We start from the raw sequence: 9,355 nt of genomic DNA, 5'->3' as shown, positions 1-9,355 counted from the left end.
TAAATCATCCTGTAAATTATGTACAAACGGATTTAGAATCTTTTGTTTTGTTTGCGGAAAATTTCAATGAGGTAGATAGTCAGTTTGTTCAAGTAGAAGATATACCAGACATTTCAGAAAATTTCAGAGAAGTTTTGAGAAAGGAAAGTGAAGAAAGGTCTGCTGTCATGAGGCCAATTGTTGAAATAAAAGAGTAGCAAACAGAGCATGAAACAAAATAAGATTTTCAGCACTTAGAAGACTATGAATATGGTCTTTGGACCATGGATTTTGATGGTGCAGTGGGCAGTGATGGTGCTGGTATAGGTGTGTGGATCCGAAGCCCATTCTCAGCCCAAAATCAAGTTCCAAGCAAGGTACGGGTATGTTCTTATAAATTGGCATTTGATTGTTTAAATAATGAGGCGGAATATGAAGCTCTAATTGCTGGCCTGAAAATTCTTCGGAAGTTGAAGGCAAAGAAGATAGCGGTATATGGTGACTCCGAATTAGTTATCAAGCAAGTGAAAGGTGAATTTCAGGCCAAACATCCTCGTATGAGAGCATATCTGAATGCTGTTTTAGATATCTTGAAAAGATTTTCTGAACATACTTTGACATGTGTGCCCCGGATTCAAAATGGTGTTGCGGATGCATTGGCTAAGGCAGCAAGTAACCTGAAAATACCCATGAATTCCAGCAATAAGTTTGAGATATATGTGAAGCATCATCCTACAGTTCCAGATAACCAAAGGTGTTGGCAAGTGTTCCAAGATGACGAAGAAATCAAAGATTTTCTGCAAGTTGAGGGTAAATTCGAAGAGATTTCAATAGATACGGAAGCTGAAGGAGTGAATCAGATGGATGTGTTGCAGCTCAAGGACAATTACATTCCTAAAGGATTGATTCCTTTGGAGGAATTGTTCGATCAAGATGATGTGTCCCGCAAGCCAACTTTGAGGCCAACAGACGAAGGAGTTGAAGATGTGAACCTTGGGACAGCTGCGAATCCAAAGGTGGTGAAGCTTTCAAAAGCATTGCCGCCTAAGGTAAAGCAAGAGTATATCAGATTATTGTCTCTGTACTCTAATGTTTTTGCATGGGACTATTCAGATTTGAAAACTTATGACACAAGCATTATTCAGCATACCATACCCATAAAGCCAAATCAAAAGCCTTTCTGGCAAAGGTTGAGAAGAATTAATCCTAAATTGCTGCCATTGATTGAAATGAAGTCAGCAGGTTGTATAAGTCTGGAATCATAGTGCCAATCCGGTTTTCCGATTGGATCTCAAACTTGGTACCCGTGAGGAAGAAAACCGGTGAGATTCGCTTGTGTATAGACTTTAGAAATCTGAACAAGGTGTCATTAAAGGACAATTATCCGCTGCCCAAGATGGATCACATATTGCAGGGGGTTGTGGGGGCATCTAGGATGTCATTGCTTGATGGTTACTCCGGATATAATCAGATTTTGGTGCACGAAGATGACCGTGACAAGACAACATTTACTACTCCATGGGGTACATTCCATTATGCCAAGATGCCGTTTGGATTGAAGAACGCGGGTGCCACATTTCAGCGGGCAATGGACATGGCCTTTGCAAATGAGAAGGATGTATTTTTAGTTGTTTATCTTGATGACTTGACCGTGTTTTCTAAATCAGATGAAGAGCATTTGTTTCATTTGACTAAGGTGTTTCAAAAGTGCAGAAAATATGGCATCTCATTGAATCCGAAATAGAGTCTTTTTGCTATGAGCGAAGGCAAGCTACTCGGCCATATCATTTCTAAAGATGGCATTCGTATAGACCTTGCACAAGTGGAAGCAATTCAGCAATTGGAGCAGCCCCGTAGCAAGAAAGAGATTCAGTATTTCAATGGTAAATTGAATTTTCTGCGTCGTTTCATTCCTAATCTTGCTGAACATCTTAGAGAGATAACAAATATGCTGAAGAAGGACAGCGAGCTCAAATGGACTGAAGAGGCGGTGAAATCTTTTAATTTCATAAAGGTAATCTTATCTTCAGCCCCAACCTTGATTAGCCCGGATTATACACAGGATTTCATTTTGTTTTCATTTGCCTCTGAGCATACATTGGCAGCCGTGTTAATGCAAAAGAGAGATGGAGTTGAGAGGCCCATAGCTTTTTTCAGCCGCATCATAAGAGACAGAGCGCTGAATTATAATATCATTGAGAAGCAAGCATTGGCCCTAATCAAAGCATTGAAAGATTTCCGAGTTTACATATTGAATTCTCATGTTTTAGCATATGTTCCTAATGCAGCTGTGAAGGATGTTTTAGTGCAAACGGAACAGGAAGGAAGAAGGGGTAAGTGGATCGTTGCACTCTTAGAATTTGATGTATAAATTAAGCCTACCAAGTTGGTTAGAGGTCAAGGTCTTGCTAAGTTGATGGCTGAAGCAAACCTTCACGTTCTTGATATCAATTTGATTGCTGCCTTGTCTGATGAAGATGAAGAAAATTCAGTTCTACAGGTGTCTGATATCTTTGTGTCTTCTCCTTGGTATGCTGATATAGTGTATGTGCTTCAAAACTTATCTTCACCTCCTGGAATGCCTAGAAACAAAGCTAGAACATTGAAGCTAAAGTCTGCCAAATTTTGTATTATCAAATCTGCTCTTTATTGGAAAGATCCCGGTGGCATCTTGCTGAATTATTTGGTCGAAGAGGAAGCTAAGACAACAGTAGATGATTTCCATAAAGGTGACTGTGGGGGTCACTTATTTTGGAAGACCACGGCTAATAAGATCTTCAGAGCTGGTTTCTATTGGCCTTCTTTATTTTCTGATGTGTATAAAGCAGTAAAGAGTTGTCATGAATGTCAAATTTTTCAAGGAAAACAGAAATTACAGCCATTGCCTCTCAAGCCGGTGGAAATCAGTGCACCATTTCAGCAGTGGGGCTTGGATTTTATTGGCGAAATCCACCCAGCATCTTCCGGGCAACATCGATGGATCTTGACCACCACAGATTACTTCACAAAGTGGATTGAAGCCATTCCCACCCGGCAGGCTACAGATTCGGTAATTATTTCTTTTCTTGAAAATAATATCTTGTCACGTTTTGGCTGTCCACAAAAGTTGATTACAGACAATGCAAATGCATTCAAATCGATGAAGTTGGTTGATTTTTGCTATAAATATAACATCAGCTTGGGGCACTCAACCGCTTATCATCTGCAAGGTAATGGGCTGGCTGAATCTTCAAACAAATCTCTAGTGAACATCATAAAGAAATTGCTGAAAATAAACAAGAAGAGCTGGCACAAGAAGTTAATAAATGCATTATGGGCTAATCGGGTAAGTCAAAAGAAGTCAATTGGTATGTCACCTTTTGAAATTGTTTACGGAGTAGATGCAGTGTTTCCTACTTCACTTAGTGTCCCAGTAGCCAAGTTGTTTCAAGAAGCTAGTGGTGAGGAGGATCCTATGCAACGACGGATCAGTCAAATGATTCATTTACAGCAAACACGAGAAGAGGTTCACCAGAATTCCCTTAAGTTGCAGGAGCGCATAAAGAAAATCTATGACAAAAAGGCCAAAGCAGATGAGTTTCAGATTGATGATGTTGTGTTACGGTGGGATGCCCGCAATGAAGATAAAGGGAAGCATGGAAAATTCGACAACTTATGGAAGGGTCCTTACAAAATTGCATCATATTGTGGTCCAAATGCTTTTCTTCTCAAAGAAATGAACGGTGATGAATGTCTTGGTGGGTCGGTGAATGGCCGGCTGCTCAAAAGGTATCATGCTTGAGCATTTTCTGCTCTAATCACTCTCATTGTAAATACCATTTCATTTTCTTTCTGCAGCAAGTGTGAAGCTGATTTTCCATCTTCAGTTTGGGGCCCGCGGTGAAGGCTATAATTCTGAAAATGGTGATTAGTTGGTGTGAGTTTTACAAGTTGTTTCATGTCAGTTCATTTTCTGTATAGAGTAAGTGAGTTAGTGTCCAAGATAGTCTTGAATTTCAGTCAATTGTCCAAGTCAAATAAAGTTGTTTTCAAGTTGGTCACATGTGAATAAGTTGACTCCATTGCCCAATGAAAAAAGCACTGGTCTGCTCTCCCAGAGGTCTGAGGTTCTTGGTACCTCCAAGGAGCTACCATCCCCATTGGAGCCAATGTTAGTGTCGGTCTTGAAAGCCCTCCATCAGTGATCAAAGCTCTTTGCATTTGCATTAGTAGGTGTCTCATTAGTGTCAAATGTTGCATCCCGTTAGGCATGCCATAACCCTGATGGAGGAGCTGGTCTATTTATACCCCTCTTGTCTTTGCTAGATTAGGTCATATCAGTCATTAAGTTTTTCAAGCTTGTCTTGTTTTGTCTTAAGGTCAAAGGTCCTAGGTCTAGGGTTTTGGTCATTTATCCTTGCAAGGTCATGTCTTTGAAAGTCCTTGAGTGCCCAGCAAGCCAGAGGGAGGATTGTAAACATGTTTCTTTGATATTTTCATCATGTACAGTTCATTTTTAACCTTGGATTTAAAAACTCTGTTTTTAAAGCCAAGGTCATGTTAAATTTGTGTAAAAAGAATGAAATTCCAAAAAGTCTTCAAAAGGACAGCAGTAACCCTGGTCCCCTTGCCAAAGTCCCTCAGATGATCTACCTGCAAAAAGAATCAAGTCAAAGCACTCAATGAGTCAAAATCAGGATAAAGGAAACCAAAAATCAGTGTTATAAAGTGTCAAAAGAAAAAACATTAGAAAGTGGGTTTGTAAATGAAATTTTTTCAAATGAGATTTATAAAAGCCCAAATTCCCTCCTTTCACTCTCATTGTGCATTTTAGAGCTTGCAAGAGAGAAAGAGAGAGTGATTGAGAGAAAGGAGCGAAATTGCAGCGATTTCGGGCAGTTGAGAGGTGCGCGACCCGTCCAAAGCCTCTCTGCAGTGCTAAAAATCAACGTGCGCGACCCGTTGGGAGGGGCGCGACCCGTTGGGAGGCCTGCGCGACCCATTGAGCCGGTTTGCTGCAAACTTCAAAAAAATTCCCTAATCTTCTTCCAAATCACCAAATTTGCTCGAGGTAGGTGCTCTAAACATGGATTCATTGCTGTTATGAATGGTGGATGTCATGGGCATGCTTTTATGATCAAAATTTTGCAAGTGGAACTCTTTATATGGCTGCTATGTTCATGACCAAATTGTGCTAGGGTTTGTGTTGTTTCAAGATTACTTTTCCCTTTGGTTGGCTTCCCTTCCTTTCCCTATCACTTACACTCATATGTTCATCTCTCTTCCCATATTATTTTATAAATGAAATGCAAATTTTTCCCCATCCCTAGCCATTAAGAATGAAAACCCTACCCCTTTCCCAAAGCATCAAAAACAAAAAATGAAAACCCTAATTCCCCTCTACCATATGCATGTGCAAAATAACAAAAACTGTTGGTAAAATGTCAGCATGTTTTGTGCATGGTTTCCCTTTTTCCCTTATTGAACATGAATACATATATTCCCATGTTTACTTTCATGCATGTTTTTCCCATATGCAATAATCTTTGCAAATGATTTCCCTATTACAAATATGTGTTCCTATATGCATATGATTTGCAAAATTTCCCTTGAAATTCCCTGTAATATTTATATATTCCCATTCCTTGTTAAAAGATCCCTCCCCTAACATTTCCCTCATGTTTTGTCCCCCTTGAAACAGCATAGATTTCAGCACTTTTTGCAGGCAAAGACAACAGTTTTATTTGTCCACTTTGCTCCTAAACCATGTCAGAAACCGAAACCTATGAGAAAAGTGATGACCATTCATCATCTACAGAGGTTGAGGAACAGAGGAGGCCTCGTAAGGGTGGCAAGGGTGGACATCATAAGCGAGAGGAGCCCACCTCTCTGGCAGAATTACAGGCTTGCCCCATGGCAGTGAGTTGTTTTCAGTATATGTCTTGTTATGATTTCTGTGAGAGAATTTCTCAGATTCAGCATCATAGAGAGTTGGCCCGCTTGTTTGTCTTGCACCTTCGTGATGGACATGTCACTCTGGCAGGGGTGAACTTCACATTGACTCCTTGTTGGCATTATGATTCAAGTGTTGTCCTTGATGGCAACTCACTCAGAGGTTGGTACAGGTGCTCAGAGGTTGGTACAGGTGATGGCAACTTAATCAGAAGACAGATCTTAGTACAGCATGCCAAGGAAGTTCATATACGCAGGTTCGTTAAGCCCAAGTCGCGTGTACACGCTAGTTGGATTCAGAAAAAGCGCGTGTATGTGGAAAAGTACCTTTGGTCCATGGTGGTTAGTCCTTGGAAGTTGTGCCTATGATTTCGGACCATTGTGTCTCGACGGGCGTGTCGATCCCTAGTTTTGAAGTTGATGGTATTGTGTTACTATGGTTTTGGCTCTTGGTATTAAGCAAGGCCTAAGGCTATATAAGGAGAAGAAGATCATTAGGCAAAAATATCTTTCGACAAGGCTTGAATATCTAAGAGAGAAAGAGATCTGATATGCAGGTGCTGGGTTGCTTGATCTAAGCCAAGGAGAGATCACATCGGTTGATGGAAGACTAGATCTAAGGATAGATCGGGATCTAATGGTTTGAAATGCACTATCATGATTATGCGTATTTCTAGATCTGCATATTGTCGCAATGTTATGTTCTGGGTCTAACTGATGTCTGGTACAGCTGCAAATTGAGAAAGTTTATTTTTAGATCTGTACGCAGGTTGGCTTCGGTAAAAGCGCGTGTATACGCGGGTTTTGCTCATTGAAGTAGTGTATATCTTTTGAAGCTTGATTTTTGGTTTACAGTGGGGTCTGACTGTTATTGCAGAGTTCTGTAGTCTGCTCTGTGTTCTGGTAACTGGTGATTGACAGGGTTCAGTGGTTCAGTGATTCAAAGTTTGGTTGTTTTATGCTTCAATGATCTGTTGTGAAAATTGAATGAATTGGGGTCTACAGATTGTAATGTTGTGCTTCAGGAATATCCAGTCTGAAAATGTATGAAAGGTGGTACCTGAAGGAAAGAAGATTGTAGGTCAGCACCTACGTACTAGTATCTTGGCTAGTACAAGAGCAAAGGGGGTTGGAGCTCCCTTCCAAGGAAGTTTGGAGAACGAGAGAAGGTTGTAGCCTTCTGCAGGTTGTAGCCTGCGTACTGGTATAAGGCTGCACCAGTACAAAAGATTGTAAACTGAAGTTTCATATTAAAGAAAGATAGAGACAACTTGCAGCAGGTGGTTTTCACCCACATTGGGTTTCCACCTTACATCTTGGTGTTCATGTGTGTGGCTTTTGATCTGTTCTGTTATACTGCACCTGTTTACTATTAATGTGGTGAATAATGTCCTGATGAACTTAACTGAAGAATAAGCTAACTAAATTATGAGTTTTCTTCTTATACGCTGTTTTGTTTAGTCACAGTAGCGTGTACACGCTGGTTCACCTAACTGAAGTAGCGTATATGTTTCTGAGCATTGAAAAAGTTTGATTGATCTGATAATACTGATTCACCCCCCCTCTCAGTATTATTTCCAACAATTGGTATCAGAGCAGGTCCTTCAGAGAAGCTTGATCGCTTGAAGGTAGATCATTCATCATGAGCAACTACGAGAAAGAAGCATCAATCAGGCCACCGATTTTTGATGGGACAAATTTCAATTATTGGAAGGTAAGAGTTACTGCATATCTTCAATCTCTTGGTACAGAAGTTTGGAACATTGTAGAAACAGGCTATGCTTTTCCTTCAGCTACTCCTACAGATCCAGCTGAGAAAAAGCAGTATGAAACAAATGCAAAAGCAGTCAGTACTCTATTAGGAAGTATATCCCAAACAGAATTCATGAAGGTCATGCACTTCAAATCAGCAAAAGAGATATGGGACAAAATGATCACTAGCTATGAAGGAGATGAACAGGTAAAGCAAGCTAAACTTCAAACTCTCAGGATTCAATATGAGACTCTCAAGATGTATAATGATGAAAGTGTGGCTAATTATTTTCTTCGGGTAGATGAGATTGTTAATTGTATGAAAAATTTGGGTGAAGAAATAAAAGAGACTATAGTAGTTCAAAAGATTCTAAGATCATTATCCCCCAAGTTTGAATCTAAAGTATCTGCAATAGAAGAAAAAGAAAATCTCCGTGTTCTCACTATGTCTCAGCTACATGGAATTCTAACTGCTTATGAAATGAGAAAGGGAGGTCCATCTGACAGAAGGGAAGCTGCTTTTAAGGCATCAGGAAAAGAAGATTACTATGAAGCAAGCCATGTTCCAGAAGAAGAGGAAGAAGAATCAAATTTTGTCAGAAATCTTCAAAGGGGTTCTGGAAGGTTCAGAGGTAAGCTACCTTTCAAATGCTTTGCTTGTGGAAGAGTAGGTCATTATGCTGCAAAATGTCCTTATAAGGATAAAGGAAAAGAACCTGCTAGATGGAACAAGAAACAAAGTGCAAATAAGAAAAGCTACTACACCCATGAAGATAGTGATGGCTTATCAAACAGTGATGAAGATGAACAAGGTAATAAATATAAGCTGTTAATGGCATTTGAAGATGATGATTATGAGGATGCTGTAGATGTGGATAATCTCTATAATGAAATTACTAGACTCAAGAGATGCATAGAAGAAAAGAGTGTGATCATTGATACTTTGCAATTTCAAATTGATGAAAAGGAAAAACATCTTGAAAAACTAGAAGGTGAAATTGTTGGTCTCAGAAAAGAAATTGAGAAAACAAAAGCTATTAATCTTAAGTTTGTCAAAGGATCTGAAACTTTGGATGAGATTATCAATGTGCAGCGGTCTCCTCTAAACAAGACAGGTTTGGGCTATAATGGAGAAACCTCTCAAGCATCCACCTCAAAAGGTTATCTTGATGCAGCAAGAAGAAATGAGCAGAAGAACAATGAAGATAATCAGGTAAAGCAGGGACGAATTACAAACAGAAACTATCAGGGACAATCCTTCTTAAGGGTGAACAAAAGCTACAACCAACCACAGGTAAAATCTTCTCAGTTTGGCTCAAGAATAGATGAAAATAGAAATTACAATCAGTTGGCTGGTAGATTCAATAACCGCAGAAGCTTCTTCAATGGACAATGCTTTTCTTGCCATAACTTTGGTCACAAAGCAGCTCAATGTGTTGCATATAAAACAATCATGACTAGGGAAGCTCAAAAACAAAGAAGTATGACAGGGATTACAAAGAGGACCTATAACAACTTTTCGGTTCTTGAAAATGAAGTTGAATGTTCTATTTGCAATAATTTTGGTCATAAAGATTCTGAATGCAGGAGCAGGTTTCAGGAGAAAAAGGAACAAGCCACGAGCACCAAAAAATGGAGAATAAAGGAACCTCAGACAGAAAGATGTGGGATAGCTTTTTATGCAGAAGGACAG

Source organism: Pinus tabuliformis, chromosome 4_2 (assembly GCF_031772625.1).
Source record: "Pinus tabuliformis cultivar Carrire ecotype Pingquan chromosome 4_2, CPIR1, whole genome shotgun sequence".
Taxonomy (NCBI): Eukaryota; Viridiplantae; Streptophyta; class Pinopsida; order Pinales; family Pinaceae; genus Pinus; species Pinus tabuliformis.
The sequence above is the reverse complement of the archived record's forward strand: the minus strand, read 5'-3'. Positions refer to the sequence as shown.